This window comes from Ranitomeya variabilis, chromosome 2 (assembly GCF_051348905.1).
Source record: "Ranitomeya variabilis isolate aRanVar5 chromosome 2, aRanVar5.hap1, whole genome shotgun sequence".
In the NCBI taxonomy this organism is placed as follows: domain Eukaryota; kingdom Metazoa; phylum Chordata; class Amphibia; order Anura; family Dendrobatidae; genus Ranitomeya; species Ranitomeya variabilis.
The window spans coordinates 165,334,826-165,354,291 of NC_135233.1; positions in this window are offsets into that span (position 1 = coordinate 165,334,826).

Below are 19,466 nucleotides of genomic sequence, written 5' to 3' on the forward strand. Positions count from 1 at the left end.
AGCAATTTGTCACTTAGCAAAGTTCTTGCTGACGTTTTTATTAAATCATAATTTTAACTGCTACAGATCTACGAGTTCTCTGCTTTGTATAACCTCCCTACCACCACCGCTGATAGATTTGTGTGTACTCTCAGCATATCAAGCCAACCAGTGGTGGGGTTATACGGAGCCGATGAATATGGAGGACTACATAGCACCTGGTTTACTAGTACTCTACAATAATCACCTGCTGAAAAAAGTGATTTTTCCAAAGTACAGCAAGTAGACCAGTAAGTGACAACACTGGAATCAGGGTCTCTGTTTCTACTTTATGCTGCTCACATATTAGGTGGCAAAAACCTTGTGACAAATTTTCTTTAATGAGAAATTATATGCATTGTGATGTACAACTAGTGGTGTACTGAGGAATAGGTGTGTATCGCACAGACAGAAGACTGCTGCATCTGAATCTAGCACAGGTTGCTGGGTCTTGTAGTCCCACAAACCTGTATTTTTTAGTAAAGGGCTGGATTTAGGGTTAACCAGAAGTGATGGTTAACCACACACATCCCAAGGGATGTGCTCCTGTAAAGATAGGAAGGTCCTATTTGTTTTCCTGTGTGCAGCACATGGAGGAGAGTCCATGCGTGAGAGTGAAGGTGGACTATGGACAGAAGCCAGATGAACCAGGCTGGGAAAACCTGAGGTGCTGTTAGCCAGGTAACCCAGAGCCTGGGGCATGGTGTTCTGCCGGACGTCAGGCATTTGAATTGTGTATACGGAACCAGACTGGAATGGACTGTTTGTGGGTTCTGTATGGATCAGATGGCCTACCATGCATTATGGAGTGGTTTATGATGCTACAATAAACCAGAGTTTGGACTTGTTTAAACGAGAATCTGCTCTTGTATAATTGAACGTTTCCAGCAAGCGATCACTACTTTACAGCATGTACATCATCTGACAATAAACCAGAGTTTGGACTTGTTTAAACGAAAATCTGCTGTTGTATAATTGAACGTTTCCGGCAACTACTTTACAGCATGTACATCATCTGTGATGGTTGCTTCTTACAGATTCACTGATGTCATACAGGTATAATCGGATGGCTACAGGAGTTGTGTGGGGATTCGTACTGTACCTAGGGGACTATGTGGGGGCTCATTCTGTATATAGGGACCTATATGAGGGCTCATAGTGGATATAGGAGGCTCATATTGTATATAGGGAGCTAAAAAAATAATTGTAAAACTACACTTGATCATACCCAATCTCAGCAATCATGATGTTAGCATCGGACTCGCTTCCATTCCCACCTCTGCCTTTCCAATTCAGTTTAATAACTCAGCAAGGAGAACAAACATTTTGGTACTTTTTTTAGCCAATGCTTCACCTTGATGAGGAGTCAGACACATGCACAGATTAAACACAAGAAAAAATATTGGAATGGAGAATAATAATAATAATCTTTATTTTTATATAGCACTAACATATTCCGCAGCGCTTTACAGTTTTGCACACATGATCATTGCTGTCCCCGATGGGGCTCACAATCTAAATTCCCTATCAGTATGTCTTTGGAGAACATAAGTTTCAGTAAAACAAACTTGCACTCTGAGGGAGAGCGGAGATTGGCTGATGCACAGCAGTGCACTCGCTCCCTCCTTGGCTGTGCTAGAGCTAGATCTTGGAGTTGATCTGATATCTTTGTAGGAGTCAGGAGTGGTGATGAGCGAACATGCCCACATAACGCATAATAAGAGCATGATCGTCTTCGGCGTGCTCGAAAAACATGTTCAAGTAGCCGCGGCTGCATGTCTGTTCAACAGACACAACACATGCAAGGTTTGCCTGTTTGTTAGGCAATCCCTGCATGTGCTGCCCTAAAAATTGTTTACGTTTTTGCCCCTAGAAAGTAATAATACCTCTTGTTTGCCCACAGAAGAGAATCTAGTCAGCACGACTGTACATATGAAAATCACAAACGAGCAGTCATGTGATCGCTGATGGAACCAGCAAGCAGAGGCGAGTCCTGACAGTGAGTATATTACATGCTGTTAGGATTGGGCATACTACAGCACTTATCTTTATAATTAGAGGGGTTCTCCAGGCTTGTGATGAAAGTCTTCAGTTTCTCTATGTGACTGCAGACTTCTAAATACTCACAGCCTGCACACTGCATGGGGTCATGATTCTCCTATGCCTTTGTCAAGAGCTCGATGTCATGTGTCCGCAAGTATGCAATTTGCATACTTCTGGCCTCATTCCAACTAGATGGTCATGACCTCACTCAGTACAAGTGAAATGAGCGAAGCAGGGCATGCAGAGGCAGGTTAAGAGTTGCCAGGGACCTTGGCAGATTAGAAGGTGTGATCCCCCAGGTATCCAATGTATCACGTGATATGTCACACGATCCCCTTTGATAGATCATTTGATAGGTCATGTTAGTAAGACACAGGCGCTCTGGGGCTCATCTGTACAAATGCATAAATAACATAGCACTATACATAATAGAGGAGATGAATTTTCCCAAGGATCCACATGACAGATCGTGACTATTGTGGAGACCAAAACAATAGGGTGAAATGAATTTAGCTCAATATTAATATAAAAAAAATTAATAATTGTATGACTTAACACTGAGCAGAATTAAAGTATGCCAACATCTACCTAAAAACAGTAGGACCCACCACATAGCTCCCTACAAACAATATGAGGTCCCACACAGCCCCCTCAATCAACAACCAAAGCAATCAACCTATGTGGCCCTTATACATGTAAACCATAAAAAACGCCTTAACCACAAAGGGTGGTTTGTGTTATGACCTGGTGGTAACAGAGCAGCACTGATATGACCTGGTGGGAACGGAGCAGCACTGAAATGACCTGGTGGGTATGGAGCAGCACTGATATAACCTGGTGGGTACAGAGCAGCACTGATATGACCTGGTGGGTACGGAGCAGCACTGAAATGACCTGGTGGGTACGGAGCAGCACTGATATAACCTGGTGGGTACGGAGCAGCACTGAAATGACCTGATGGGTACGGAGCAGCACTGATGTGACCTGGTTGGTAAAATAGATCATGGACTAGCTCTGAGAAGGTGGTAGCTTTACTGACCGCAATCCCTAATCCTAACACAAACACTAGAAATAGCCGTGGGACGTTCCTGTCACTCCCTAGACGCCTCTTCACAGCCTAAGAACTAACTACCCCTCAAGATGGAAATAGAAAACTATCTCGCCTCAGAGAAATTCCCCAAAGGAAAGATAGCCCCCCCACATATATTGACTGTGAGTGGAGAGGGAAATGACAAACGCAGGGATGAAAACAGATTTTAGCAAAGGAGGCCAACTCTGACTAGATAGACAAAAATAGGAAAGGGCACTGTGCGGTCAGTATATAGAACCTAAAAATCCACGCAGAGATTACAAAAATAACCTCCACACCGACTCACGGTGTGGAGGGGCAACTCTGCTTTCCCAGAGCTTCCAGCTAGCCTGAACATTTCATAATGACAAGCTGGACAAAAAAAGACATAACTTTAAACTGAACAGTAAGTACAAGAACTAGCAAGAACTTATCTTATGCTGGCATGGACAGGCCATCAGAGAGATCCAAGGAGAAGACTGAGTCTAACCTAGAAAAACATTGACAGCTGGCATAAAATACAGACCAGAGCCCTGTTAAATACCAAGGCCAAGGGAGCCGATTAGTGAAGTCAGCTGCCAGGCCAAACTCCAGGAGCAGCAGTTCCACTCGAACCCACCAGAGGGAGCCCAAGGGCAGAACTCCCAAAAGTACCATTCATAACCACAGGAGGGAGCCCAAGAACAGAATTCACAACAGTACCCCCCCCTTGAGGAGGGGTCACCGAACCCTCACCAGAGCCCCCAGGCCGATCAGGACGAGCCAGATGAAAAGCACGAACCAAATCGGCCGCATGGACATCGGAGGCAAAAACCCAAGAATTATCCTCCTGGCCAAAACCCTTCCACTTGACCAGATACTGAAGTTTCCGCCTCGAAAGACGAGAATCCAAAATCTTCTCCACCACATATTCCAACTCCCCGTCAACCAACACAGGAGCAGGAGGGTCAACGGAGGGAACCATGGGTACCACATATCTCCGCAACAAAGATCTATGGAACACATTATGAATGGAAAAAGAAGCAGGAAGGGCCAAACGAAAAGACACCGGATTAATAATTTCAGAAATCTTATAAGGACCAATAAAACGAGGCTTAAACTTAGGGGAAGAAACCTTCATAGGAACATGACGAGAAGACAACCAGACCAAATCCCCAACACGAAGCCGGGGACCAACGCACCGACGGCGGTTAGCAAAACGTTGAGCCCTTTCCTGAGACAACGTTAAATTGTCCACCACTTGAGTCCAAATCCGCTGCAACCTGTCCACCACAGAATCCACACCAGGACAGTCCGAAGGCTCAACCTGCCCCGAAGAAAAACGAGGATGAAAACCGAAGTTACAAAAAAAAGGCGAAACCAAGGTAGCCGAACTGGCCCGATTATTAAGGGCAAACTCGGCCAACGGCAAGAAGGCCACCCAATCATCCTGATCCGCAGACACAAAGCATCTCAATTAGGTTTCCAAGGTCTGATTGGTTCGCTCAGTTTGGCCATTTGTCTGAGGATGAAATGCCAAAGAAAAAGACAACTCAATGCCCATTCTAGCACAAAAGGACCGCCAAAACCTAGACACAAACTGGGAACCTCTATCAGACACAATATTCTCCGGAATGCCATGCAAACGAACCACATGCTGAAAAAATAATGGAACCAAATCAGAGGAGGAAGGCAACTTAGGTAAAGGTACCAAATGGACCATCTTAGAAAACCGGTCACAAACCACCCAGATGACAGACATCTTCTGAGAGACAGGAACATCAGAAATAAAATCCATGGAAATATGCGTCCAGGGCCTCTCAGGAACCGGCAAAGGCAAAAGCAACCCACTAGCACGGGAACAGCAGGGCTTGGCCCGGGCACAGGTCCCACAGGACTGCACAAAAGAACGCACATCCCGCGACAAGGAAGGCCACCAAAAGGACCTGGCAACCAAATCTCTGGTACCAAAAATCCCCGGATGACCAGCCAATACAGAACCATGAATCTCAGAAATTACCTTACTAGTCCATCTATCAGGAACAAACAGTTTCCCCACAGGACAGCGGTCAGGTCTATCAGCCTGAAACTCCTGAAGCACCCGCCGCAAATCAGGGGAGATGGCAGAAAGAATCACCCCCTCCTTGAGAATACCAGCCGGCTCAAGGACTCCCGGAGAATCAGGCAGAAAACTCCTAGAAAGGGCATCCGCCTTCACATTCTTAGATCCCGGAAGATACGAGACCACAAAAACAAAACGGGAGAAAAACAAAGACCATCGAGCCTGTCTAGGATTCAACCGCTTGGCAGACTTGAGGTAAATCAAATTCTTATGATCGGTCAAGACCACAACTCGATGCTTAGCTCCCTCAAGCCAATGATGCCACTCCTCAAATGCCCACTTCATAGCCAACAACTCTCGATTGCCAACATCATAATTACGCTCAGCAGGCGAAAGCTTTCTGGAGAAGAAAGCACATGGTTTCATCAAAGAGCCATCAGAACTTCTCTGAGACAAAACGACTCCTGCCCCAATCTCAGAAGCGTCAACCTCAACCTGAAAAGGGAGAGAAACATCTGGCTGACGCAACACAGGGGCAGAAGTAAAACGACGCTTAAGCTCCTGAAAGGCCTCCACAGCCGCAGAGGACCAATTCACCACATCAGCACCTTTCTTGGTCAAATCGGTCAGAGGTTTAACCACAGTAGAAAAATTAGCAATGAAGCGGCGATAAAAATTAGCAAAGCCCAAAAATTTCTGTAGGCTCTTCACAGATGTAGGTTGAGTCCAATCATGAATGGCCTGGACCTTAACAGGGTCCATTTCAATAGCCGAGGGTGAAAAAATGAAACCCAAAAAAGAAACCTTCTGAACTCCAAAAAGGCACTTAGACCCCTTCACAAACAGTGCATTAGCACGAAGGATCTGAAATACCATCCTGACCTGCTTCACATGAGACTCCCAATCATCGGAGAAAACCAAGATATCATCCAAATATACAATCATAAATTTATCCAGATACTCCCATAAAATATCATGCATAAAGGACTGAAACACAGATGGAGCATTAGAGAGCCCGAAAGGCATCACCAGATATTCAAAATGGCCTTCGGGCGTATTAAATGCTGTTTTCCATTCATCACCCTGTTTAATACGAACAAGATTATACGCCCCTCTAAGATCGATCTTGGTAAACCAGCTAGCCCCTTTAATCCGAGCAAACAAATCTGAAAGTAAAGGTAAAGGGTACTGGAATTTAACCGTGATCTTATTGAGAAGGCGATAATCTATACAAGGCCTCAAGGAGCCATCCTTCTTGGCAACAAAAAATCCTTCTTGGCAACAAAAAAGAACCCCGCTCCCAACGGTGACGAAGACGGGCGAATATGTCCCTTCTCTAAGGACTCCTTTACATAACTCCGCATAGCGGCATGCTCTGGCACTGACAGATTGAAAAGTCGCCCCTTAGGGAACTTACAGCCAGGAATCAAATTAATAGCACAATCACAGTCTCTATGAGGAGACAGGGAACTAGACTTAGGCTCATCAAATACATCCTGGAAATCCGACAAAAACTCAGGAACTTCTGAAGAAGGGGAAGAGGAGATTGACATCACAGGAATATCACTATGTATCCCTTGGCAACCCCAACTAGTCACAGACATAGATTTCCAATCCAGCACCGGATTATGTACCTGTAACCATGGAAAACCCAGCACAACAACATCATGCAAATTATGCAACACCAAAAAGCGAATATTTTCCTGATGTGCTGGAACTGTTGTGAACTCTATTTTTGGGCTCCCTCTAGTGGTCACAAGCGGTACTGTGTAGTGTTGTCTTTCTGCAGGTGGCAGCATCAGCTGGTTCGTTATCCTTGGTTGGTTTCCTATTTAGCTCACCTGGATACTCAGTTCCTTGCCTGCTATCAATGTACTCAGTGCTCTTCAGATTCCTTGTGTCTACCTTGCTCCCAGTCTCTCCAAGACAAGCTAAGTTTTTGTTTGATCATTTTTTGATTATCAGCGTTCATTATGTTTTTAGTCCAGCTCGCTAAAATGTGATTTCCTCGCTTGCTGGTTGCTCTAGGGGACTGAGTTTCTCCCCCCACACCGTTAGTTGGTGTGGGGGTTCTTGAAATCTCAGAGTGGATATTTTGTAAGGGTTTTTTACTGACCGCATAGATTCCCTTTTCTATTTTCTGCTATCTAGTATTAGTGGGCCTCATTTGCTGAATCTGCTTTCACCCCTGTGTATGTGCCTTCCTCTTACCTCACCGTTATTATTTGTTGGGGGCGTCTATATCTTTGGGGATTATTTCTCTGGAGGCAAGAGAGGTCTTTCTTTCTCTCTAGGGGTAGTTAGTTCCTCAGGCTGGCTCGAGACGTCTAGGATTTTTAGGCACGTTCACCGGCTACTTCTAGTGTGTTTGGATAGGTTCAGATTTGCGGTCAGTCCAGTTGGCCACCTCCCTAGAGCTTGTCCTATGTTTGTTACTTAGCTGGAGTAATTTGTGATCCTCAACCACTAAGGATCATAACATGGAACCAAGTACATGGTCAAATGTGTCCAGTACTGAGGTTTATTCTTGGCCAATGGCGTAGCATCAATCCCCCTCAAGGGAATTGGGCTCTGCAAAGGCTCCAAGAAAAAACCACAGCGCCTGGCAAAGTCTAAGTCCATTAAGTTCAGGGCAGCGCCAGAATCCACAAATGCCATTACAGAAAAGGACGACAGTGAGCAAATCAGAGTAACAGGCAAGAGAAATTTAGGCTGTATAGTACTAATGGCAACAGACCTAGCGACCTTTTTAGTACGCTTAGGACAATCAGAAATAGCATGAGCAGAATCACCACAGTAAAAACACAGCCCATTCTGACGTCTGAATTCTTGCCGTTCTGCTCTAGTCAAAGTCCTATCACATTGCATAGGCTCAGGACTCTGCCCAGAGGACACCGCCATATGGTGCACCACCTTACGCTCACGCAAGCGCCGATCAATCTGAATGGCCAGAAACATTGATTCGTTCAAACCAGCAGGTGTGGGGAACCCCACCATAACATCCTTAAGGGCTTCAGAAAGACCCTTTCTGAAAATAGCTGCCAGGGCATCCTCATTCCATTTTGTAAGCACAGACCACTTTCTTAATTTCTGGCAGTAAATTTCTGCTGCTTCCTGACCCTGACACAGAGACAGCAAGATTTTCTCTGCCTGATCCACAGAATTAGGTTCATCATAAAGCAGTCCGAGTGCTTGAAAAAACGCATCTACATTGAGCAATGCAGGATTCCCTGGCTCAAGGGAGAATGCCCAGTCTTGCGGGTCTCCACGGAGCAGAGAAATAACAATCTTCACCTGCTGAACGGAGTCACCAGAGGAACAGGGTCTCAGAGCAAAAAACAATCTGCAATTATTTTTGAAGTTCAAAAATGTAGATCTATCCCCAGAAAACAAATCAGGAATAGGAATTCTAGGCTCAGAAACCGGAGTCTGGACAACATAATCTTGGATATTCTGTACCCTTGCAGCGAGATGATCAACACGCGAGGACAACCCCTGAACCTCCATATCAGTAGCCAAATCCTGAACCACCCAAAGATTAAGGGGAAAAAAAAAATGACTCAGAACTTTCTTTTCCCTCTTTAGAGATGTATTTAACACATTGTGGGCCAGCTGTACTGTTATGACCTGGTGGTAACAGAGCAGCACTGATATGACCTGGTGGGAATGTAGCAGCACTGATATGACCTGGTGGGTACGGAGCAGCACTGAAATGACCTGGTGGGTACGGAGCAGCACTGATATAACCTGGTGGGTACGGAGCAGCACTGAAATGACCTGATGGGTACGGAGCAGCACTGATGTGACCTGGTTGGTAAAATAGATCATGGACTAGCTCTGAGAAGGTGGTAGCTTTACTGACCGCAATCCCTAATCCTAACACAAACACTAGAAATAGCCGTGGGACGTTCCTGTCACTCCCTAGACGCCTCTTCACAGCCTAAGAACTAACTACCCCTCAAGATGGAAATAGAAAACTATCTCGCCTCAGAGAAATTCCCCAAAGGAAAGATAGCCCCCCCACATATATTGACTGTGAGTGGAGAGGGAAATGACAAACGCAGGGATGAAAACAGATTTTAGCAAAGGAGGCCAACTCTGACTAGATAGACAAAAATAGGAAAGGGCACTGTGCGGTCAGTATATAGAACCTAAAAATCCACGCAGAGATTACAAAAATAACCTCCACACCGACTCACGGTGTGGAGGGGCAACTCTGCTTTCCCAGAGCTTCCAGCTAGCCTGAACATTTCATAATGACAAGCTGGACAAAAAAAGACATAACTTTAAACTGAACAGTAAGTACAAGAACTAGCAAGAACTTATCTTATGCTGGCATGGACAGGCCATCAGAGAGATCCAAGGAGAAGACTGAGTCTAACCTAGAAAAACATTGACAGCTGGCATAAATTACAGACCAGAGCCCTGTTAAATACCAAGGCCAAGGGAGCCGATTAGTGAAGTCAGCTGCCAGGCCAAACTCCAGGAGCAGCAGTTCCACTCGAACCCACCAGAGGGAGCCCAAGGGCAGAACTCCCAAAAGTACCATTCACAACCACAGGAGGGAGCCCAAGAACGGAATTCACAACAGGTTTGCATGTTAATGACCAGGCCAATTTTTACAATTCTGACCACTGTCCCTTTATGAGGTTATAACTCTGGAACACTTCAACAGATCTTGGAGATTCTGAGAATGTTTTCTCTTGACATATTGTACTTCATGGTAGTGGTAAAATTTCTTCGATATAACTTGCATTTATTTGTGTAAAAAACGGAAATTTGGTGAAAATTTGGAAAATTTTGCAATTTTCAAACTTAGAATTTTTATGCCCTTAAAACAGAGAAATATGTCACACAATATAGTTAATAAATAACATTTCCCACAAGTCCAAGTCTACTTTACATCAGAACAATTTTGGAAACAAAATGATCTTTTAGCAACAAATGTTTTATTTTCCCAAAGGTAACAGGAGAAATTGGACCCCGAAAGTTGTTGTCCAACTTGTCCTGAGTATGCTGATACCCCATATGTGGGGGGGAACTACTGTTTGGGTGCACGGCAGGGCTCAGAAGGGAAGGAGCACCGTTTGATTTTTTTCAACCTAAAATTGGCGGAAATTGCGATCTGATGCCATGTCGCATTTGACGAGCCCCTGATGTGCCTAAACAGGGGAAACCCCCGACAATTGACCCCATTTTGGGAACTAGACCCCCCAAGGAACTTATCTAGATGTGTGATGAGCACTTTGAACCCCCCAAGGACTTCACAGAAGTTTATAACGCCCAGGCGTGAAAATAAAAAATCATATTTTTTCCACAAACATGATCATTTAGTCACCAATTTTTTATTTTCCCAAAGGTAACAGGAGAAATTGGACCCCGAAAATTGTTGTCCAATTTGTCCTGAGTATGCTGATACCCCATATGTGGGGGGAACCACTGTTTCGGCGCACAGCAGGGCTCGGAAGGGAAGGAGCGCCGTTTGATTGTTTTCAACCTAAAATTGGCGGAAATTGCGATCAGACGTAATGTTGCATTTGACGAGCTCCTGATGTGCCTAAACAGTGGAAACCCCCCCCACAAGTGACCCCATTTTGGAAACGAGACCCCCTAAGGAACTAATCTAGATGTGTGGTGAGAACTTTGAACCCCCAAATGTTTCACTAAAGTTTATAATGTCCGGGCGTGAAAAAAAAAAAAATTTTCCCCACAAAAATTATTTTCTAGTCCCCAATTTTTTCCCCAAGGGTAACAGGAGAAATTGGACCCCAAAAGTTGAAGTCCAATTTGTCCTGAGTACGCTGGTACCCCATATGTGGGAGAAAACTACTGGCTGGGCACACATCCGGGCTCGGAAGGTAAGTAGTGATGTTTTGGAATGTTCTACGGCCGTCATGTTCCGTTTGCAGAGCCCCTGATGTGCCTAAACAGGAAAAACAGGAAAAAAAAACAGTGACATCATTTTGGAAACTAGACCCCCAAGGAACTTATCTAGATGTGCCCCCTTTGGAACTAATCTGTTTCCTGTAAAGTAAATTAGTAGTGCATGGAGGTGTGGAGCTTACCTTTTCTTCCAGTTGGCGGGACAACCCCCAGAAAATGCTGACCTGGTACGATACGGGCACCTTCAGTTCCGGAAGTACTGGGGCCCGCTTCTTCCGGAGTGCCAAATATCAGGGCCTTAAAGACTACCTCCTGGAAATGAAGGTACGACGTATTGGTGTGGTGTGCACATCGTGACAGCAGGAAAGCATTGAGCATTGCCATTTGTACAATGTGCACTGCCAGCTTTTTGTACCACACCCTGGCCTTTCTCAAAGCACTGTACGATTGGAGGAGTTGATCGGAGAGATCAATGCCCCCCATGTTTTTGTTGTACCCCAGTACACAGGTCGGTTTCCTGACCTCTGTAGAGGTACTCCATACAGTGCTGAGGGCGCTGCCATCACCGTGTATGGTGGTTAAGAGGAGGACATCCCTCTTGTCCTTGTACTTGACCACCAGCAGGTGGTCGCTACATTGGGCTTTGCTCTCACCTTTTCTGAGCATCTGCCCAAGTAGCGTCTTCGGGAGGCCTCTCTGATTTTTGCGGACAGTACCGCAGGCTGTGGTACCTTGCACAGAGAGGGATTTGTAGAGTGGGATGCTGGTGTAAAAGTTATCAGTGTAGAGGTGATAACCTTTATCCAGCAGTGGGTGCACCAAATCCCACACAATTTTCCCACTTACTCCCAGGACAGGAGGACACTCAGGGGGTTCAAACCTGATGTCCTTCCCTTCGTATATTCTAAAGTTGTAGGTGTACCCTAAGGTACTCTCACACAGCTTATAGAGTTTGATTCCGTACCTGGCCCTCTTGCTGGGCAGGTACTGACGGAATCCGAGCTGTCCCTTAAAATGAATTAAGGACTCATCCACGCAGATGTCCCTTTTGCTGAAGTGTTCAATGACCGTCCGAACTTGAACAGACGGTCAAAGTTGGGATCATCTCGTGCAGGACACTGTGCATTATCGGAATAATGCAGGAATTTATGGATGGCCTCAAAACGCGTCCGGGCCATGACCATCCGGAACACTGGAGTGTTATATAAAATATCAACACTCCAATATTGTGATTGGCGCGATCGTCGATGACATCGATCTTGCCAATTAGCTCCTGCAGGCCCTACTGGGCCTGTCCTAGGCTCTCGCCAAGGATAGGATTAGTGCTATTACAGCACCGATCCAGGCCGGTACTGGCAGGGCACAGCACGGTAATACCACTGCTGTGCCTTGCGATTGGTATACTCGATCCTAGCCTGGGACCTCATTGTTTCAGCCAATCTGATTGGCTGAAACAACAAAAAATGCTGTGATTGGCTGTAAAGAATTGAACAGCCAATCACAGCGATCGGGAGGGTTGGGGGGCAGCGACAGACCCCAGGATGCAGAGGCATCCCTGAGGTAAGATGGCGCCGGAATTTTAATACGATCAACGCGACTTAAGTCGCGATGTCACATTAAATGCCATGACGTACTATCCCGTCCCTGGGAATTAAGTCCCAGGTCACCTCGACGGGATATTACATCAGATGACAGAAATGGGTTAAAAAATTCTTTATTTAGTTAGTTTAAAAACCCGATACATACAGACATACATGCACACACATTTGCACAGAGAAAAAAAACAGTGATTTAAAAAGAAAAAAAAGAAATTAATGCAGATAGAGACTATTTTTGCTCTTCACAATTCCCTTCCTGATAGTGGAGGCTGGCGCCTCCACTCCTTGTGGACTGTCTCTGTGTAGCCCTACCACTACTCTGACTGACCGGGCATCCTCAATAGGTGATCAGATAATATCTTATGAACATATATAAATATATACAATATAGATACTAATGGGCAGAGGGCTATATATCAATACTTTTCAACAATCTGACCAGGAAAAAAAAACAGAAGAGGCCCAGAAGAAACATATATGATGTCCTTGTCAAACAAAGAATAACCCTTCAGATCATAAATGGTAGTGAAGTGACAGTGCAATTAAAACCACAAAACATCCATATACCTCCTAGTCACATTTCTATGTTCATGCACTATTAAATATATATGTTTATACACCGTACTGCAATGAGAATAACAGCTCACAGGCAATATGCCCCCAGAAAGCCCCCTACATACAGTATGAGCCCTCACACAGCCTCCCTATATACAGTATGAGCCCCCACATAGCCTCCCTATACACAGTATGAGCCCTCACATAGCCCCATACATTTATTAATAATATTTTTTTTATATATAGCGCCAACATATTCCGCAGCACTTTACATTATAGATACATTCAGTATGAGCCCTCACGTAGCCCCTTACATTCAGTATGAGCACCCACACAGCCCCCTATGTATAGTATGAGCTCCCGCACAGCCCCCTACATACAGTATAAATCTGCACACGACCCCCTACATACAGCATGAGTCCCCACAAAGTTACCTGTATACAGTATAAGGCCCACATAGATCCCTATTTACAATAGGAGCCCCCATATACCTACCTAGATACAGAATGAGCACTCACATAACTCCCTATATACAGTATAAGCAGTATATAGCTCCCTATATACAGTATGAGCCCCTACATAACCTCCTATATACAGTATGAGCCCTCATATTGCTCCATAGATACAGCATGATCTCGCACATATCTCCCTAAATACAGTATAAGGTCTTATATAGCCTCCTATATACACTTAGCCCCCACATTGCTCCCTATGTACAGTATGAGCCCCTATATAGCTTCCTATGTACTGTATGATCCACACATAGCCTCCTATATAAAGTATGAGCCCCCATATAGCCTTCTATATACAGTAGGGTCCCCCAAATAGCCTCTTACAGTATGAGCCCCTATATACCCTCCTGTATGAGCCTGCACATATCTCTCCATATACAGTGTCAGCCCCTATATAGCCTCCTATGTACAGTATGAGCCCCACATAGCCTTCTATATAAACAGTATGAGCCCCCATATAGCTTCCTACATACAGTATGAACCTCCCGTATAACTTCTTATATACAGTATAAGCCCCTATATAGCCTCCTAAAAAAATTGAGCCTGAACATAGCCTCCTATATAAAGTATGAGCCCCATATAGCCTCATATATGCAGTACAAACCCACATATAGCCTCTAATATACAGTATGAGCTCCTACGAGAGAGCATATAAGAAGAGCCGTAAGATGAACAATAAAATTACAATATTTTATTAGAAATAATTTAAAAGACAAACAATTATAAAAAAGTGCCAATATAGTGCAAGGTGATGAGCCAAAGAAAGTAAGTGGCACCACCAGATGGCAGGCAAGAGCAAGATGTAATGCTAATAATGCTAATAAACAGCGTAGTCAAAGATTGAAAATGCACAAATAACTACCAACATAAATAAAACTTGCATCCAGATACTAGAAAAAAATCATATAGCGTATTGACTATATTCCCATAACCCTCAAAATTACGGCTAAAATGGCTGCAATACACACTGGATAGAACACTGGAGCATAGATATGAAAACCATAGTATCCTACATCGATGTAATGAATGTAATAAACATATGTTACCTCACTATGCGATGGTGCCACTTCCCCTACACAGAGTACCGGCGGCGTGCCTACATCAGGGTGAGTCAAGTATAGGAGTATGAGCTCCTATATAGCCTCCTATATACAGTATGAGCCCCCATATAGCCTCCTGTATACAGTATGAGGCCATACATAGCCTCCTATATACAGTGTGAGTCTGCACGTAGCCTCCTATATATAGTATGAATCCTCACATCACATACACATTAAGGCCTCTTTCAGACGTCAGTGTGTCCGGTACGTGTGGTGATAGTTTTCACACGTACCAGAGACACTTACATATGTAGACACATTCAAGTGAATGGGTTTGTGCATATGTCAGTGTGTTTCCACGGACCGTGTGTCCGTGGGCAAAATATGCTGACATGTTCGTTTTTTAACAATAGCACGGGCCGCAAAACGTCCCACACACGGATGACATCTGGGTGCTGAAGACCACTCTCATCATTCTCCCCTACTTGCACTGAGATCATCGGAAGCAGGAGAGAATGATGAGAGTTGTATTCAACTGATAACAGCAAGAGCAGGTGGCGGTTGATGGGACTACTAGTCCTATCATCCTACACCTGCTGCTGCTAATAACAATGAGAGCAATAAATAAATAGAAAACCCAGTGTGGGTTCCCCTATATCTTTGATAAGCAGCCAAGTAAAACTGACAGCTGCGAGCTGCAACTCTCAGCTGTCAGCTTCAGCAAGGCTGGTTATCAAGACTAGAGGGGTCTTCACGCTTTTTTTAAAAATTTTAAATAAATCATTTTTAAAAAATGGCGTGGGCCCACTCCCATTTTTGACATCCAGCCTTGCTAAAGCTGACAGCTGGGAGCTGGCATTCTCAGGCTGGTAAGGGGCCATTGATATTAGCTTCCCCCAGCCACCCAGAAAAGGCACATCCCACTTGCACTGTTGCGGTGGCAAGTGGGGTTCACATCTGTGGGGATCCATCACGGATAAGTAATGGACTGGCATATATAAGATGCCTATCGATTACTAATCCTATAGTTGTATTGTAAATAAACACACAGCAAGTATAAAGTGTTTTATTTTAAATAAAAACAAAATACACTTTTCCTTTTATTTTAAAAAATAACAAACAGTTATAATCCTCTAACGCCTATTCCATTGAAGCCCTTTTCTCCTGTAATAAAACAAACAAATAAAAAATATCCCTGACCTGTCTGTGGTTCTGTCCCACACTGTAATCCATGTCTGAGGATAGTTTTGAACCTGGATGGTGCCAAGATGCAACCGTCCAGGCTGAGATCTATTGATGAATGAAAACAGCATCAATGAGCAGCGGTGACGTCATCGAGGTATCCGCCGGTCACTGAGGCTGTGTTCCAAGCCGGGCTGAACTGCGGTGACCTCAGCACTGTGAGAAAAAGTCAATGACTTCACCGCAGTTCAGCTCAGGGAGTTCATCGCAGATCACCAGGCAATCTGGTGATGGGCCCCCCCGGAGTCTCAGGCCCTGGGTGGTAGCCCAGATTGCCCTCATTATAATCCGCCTATGAGCGCACGACTAGTCAGCACGTGACCGCATGTAGAATGAAGCATGAAAATCACCATTAGTACAAAAATACATCACCAGAATTACCATCAGTAGAGAAATAAATCTCCAGAATCCCCGTAACTTTAGAAATACATCACCAGAACCATCATCAGTACAGAAATTCATTAACAGAACCAACATCAGTACACAGATACATCACCCAAACTATCATCAGTACAGAAATACATAACCAAAACCCCCATTACTTCAGAAATCACCAGAACCGCCATTAGTACAGAAATGCAACACAAGAACTACCATCAGTACAGAAAGAAATACAGGTGCTTCTCACAAAATTAGGGACTAAGGGACCTTTTTAGATGCTTAGGAAGCATTTGCAGGTGTTTGTTGCTAATTATTCTAATTTACTGAGATAATGACTTTGGGTTTTCATTGGCTGTAAGCCATTATCATCAACATTAACAGAAATAAACACTTGAAATGGATCACTCTGTTTGTAATGACTTTATATAATATATGAGTTTCACCTTTTGTATTGAAAAACGAAATAAATTAACTTTTTGATGATATTCTAATTTTGTGAGAAGCACCTGTATTACCAGAACCACCATTAGTCCAGTAATACATCAGATCCACCCTCAGCACAAAAACACATCAAAAGAACCACATCAGTACAGAAGTACATCACCAGAACCACCATGACTACAGTACCAAAACCACTTATAATGTCAGGTCAGTCCCATAGTAATAATAATAATAATTTTATTTACATAGCGCCAACATATTCCACAGCGCTTTGCAAATTATAGAGGGGACTTGTACAGACAATAGACATTACAGCATAACAAAAATCACAGTTCAAAACAGATACCAGGAGGAATGAGGGCCCTGCTCGCAAGCTTACAATCTATGAGGAAAAGGGGAGACACGAGAGGTGGATGGTAACAATTGCTTTCGTTGTTCGGACCAGCCCATATACAATTGTATTGCATTAACCTACAATTCCAGGTATGTCCTTAAAGAAGCATTCCCATTAAGTTTTTTATTCATTAAATGTGTGCATATATGGACTGTTCTGTAGTGTGAGTACATTAATATACTCACCTACTGCTGCTCTCTCCGGTGTTCAGCAATGTTCTTCTCTTCTGAGTGACGTCTCCATGTGACTCGAAAGAAGGTTTTACAATGTAAGCCTATGGAGCATCAGAACAAAGCTCCATAGGCTTACATTATAAAAGAGACTTCCAGCTCACGCATAGTGCATATAATGAGCTGGTTAGTTGCAATTGTGGTGACATCACTGAGAAGTAGCGAAGAACGGCGCTGAACACCAGAGTGAGCAGTGGTAGGTGAGTATACTAATACACTCACCCAACACTACATGCATATATACACATATTTACAGAATAAAAAAAAAAATAATGGTAGTTCTTCTTTAACAAGATACTGGGAGTTGCTATTACCAGTTATCACCATATTGCGATTCACACATGAACCACGGTACAGATGTCACGACTCTGTTGTCGGGTATGGCAGGACCAGGGGTTTCTTCCCTGTCACCAATGCTAAGGATGCTCTAGCTTGCCCTGTTCCCCAGATTACTTCCCATGGTGACAATGCCAGGGCCTTGCCTTAGTTTCTGAATCCGCTCAGTCTGTACCCCTCCCTCAGCCAGGGGAAGAGGGGATTATTAGTGTACCTTAATACACCAGACTAGCAAGGTAATACAAATAGGAATAAAGAAAAATACCAATCATACAAATATACTCACACAAACAACAGAGGTATACACCAGGGAGTGAAGGATGATGAAAATCAAAGTAGGAGAAGAAAGGGATTAGAATACACCCAAAATCTTGCAACAGACTCAGATAAATCTACCAAACTCCTTCTCAAACAACACCCACAAACCACCATCTCCAACCATGCAGCATAAGCTAACTCTGGCAATGAGTGCTGCCAGGGCTCAGATTATATAGGAGATGGGAGTGGCTAACAGTGAACAGCTGAGAGCCTTAATGCAGGAAAGCTTCCAAGAGATCTCATCAGAGCATATTAACCTTTGCACTGCTGAAAGAAACCTGCACCATTTAATATGAAGGTGAAGTGCTTCAAATCAGTGTAGGAGTAGGAGAAATCAGACGCTGCTGTCTTTTGGCTCCTCTCTGTTGTGGTAAACCCGTGACAATAAATTAGATATATTCAATATCACAAATCAACATTTACATTCAGGTACCTTATAAGTGATATTTTCTCTGATTGTATTTGTCATCATAATGCTCCTGCATAAAAATGTGACCTACGCTGTGCTCCTGAATAATTGCCATTCACTGTGCTCTCTGCACAAAATATGACTCCCACACTATCCCTCTTATGGTACATGGTCTTCACAATGTCCTCGATTTTCTATACTGGGCCCCATCTTTAAGCTGTCTCCTCACACTGTATTCCCCCTTCCCTGTCTCTATACTGTGCCCCCTCATCATACTCTCCCCTGGCATACTGTCCCTTTCTTGCTTTGCCCCTTCACACTGTCCCCCCCCACACATCCCCTATATTCTCCCCACAGACTCTCCCTTATTGACTTTTCATATTTCTTCCCGACTGTCCCGTCACATATTACCCCCAGTCTCCCCATACTTTGTACTCACACATTTATCCACCCCCTCCTCCTTTCACACAGTGTAACAGTATGGCCAATGCTGGGCAGCCAATATACTTAGAAGCAAGAGGGGCCCATTATATATGTTGTAAAATCAGAATTACTGTTGCTACAGTCCATCGCTAATACTATTGTGTGTAGTATATGCATCTTCAGATGTGTTACTTTACTGTCTGAATGTCTTCTTTCTCTCCCCTGAATAAGTATGTAGATTACACCTAGCACAGAAAGATGGTTTTATTGTGTTGATATCAGGTTGTCAGATGTATCTTATGTAGTGTTTATTAGCGACGCGAAACTGTTCTTGCACTTTTTTATATTTCTTCTCGTGTTCTTTTTGATTCTTTTTCAGCTGGTCACATTTGGTGCAATGTCCCCCACTTTCCTGGATTCTGAGCAGTGAAAGTTTGCCTGTTGCATTCCAGCTTCAGACAAGCTGGTGTGAAGGAGGGGGGCTACTACAAAGGATTTGGAGGGGGTGTAGAATGCATAATTACTGAGCACAA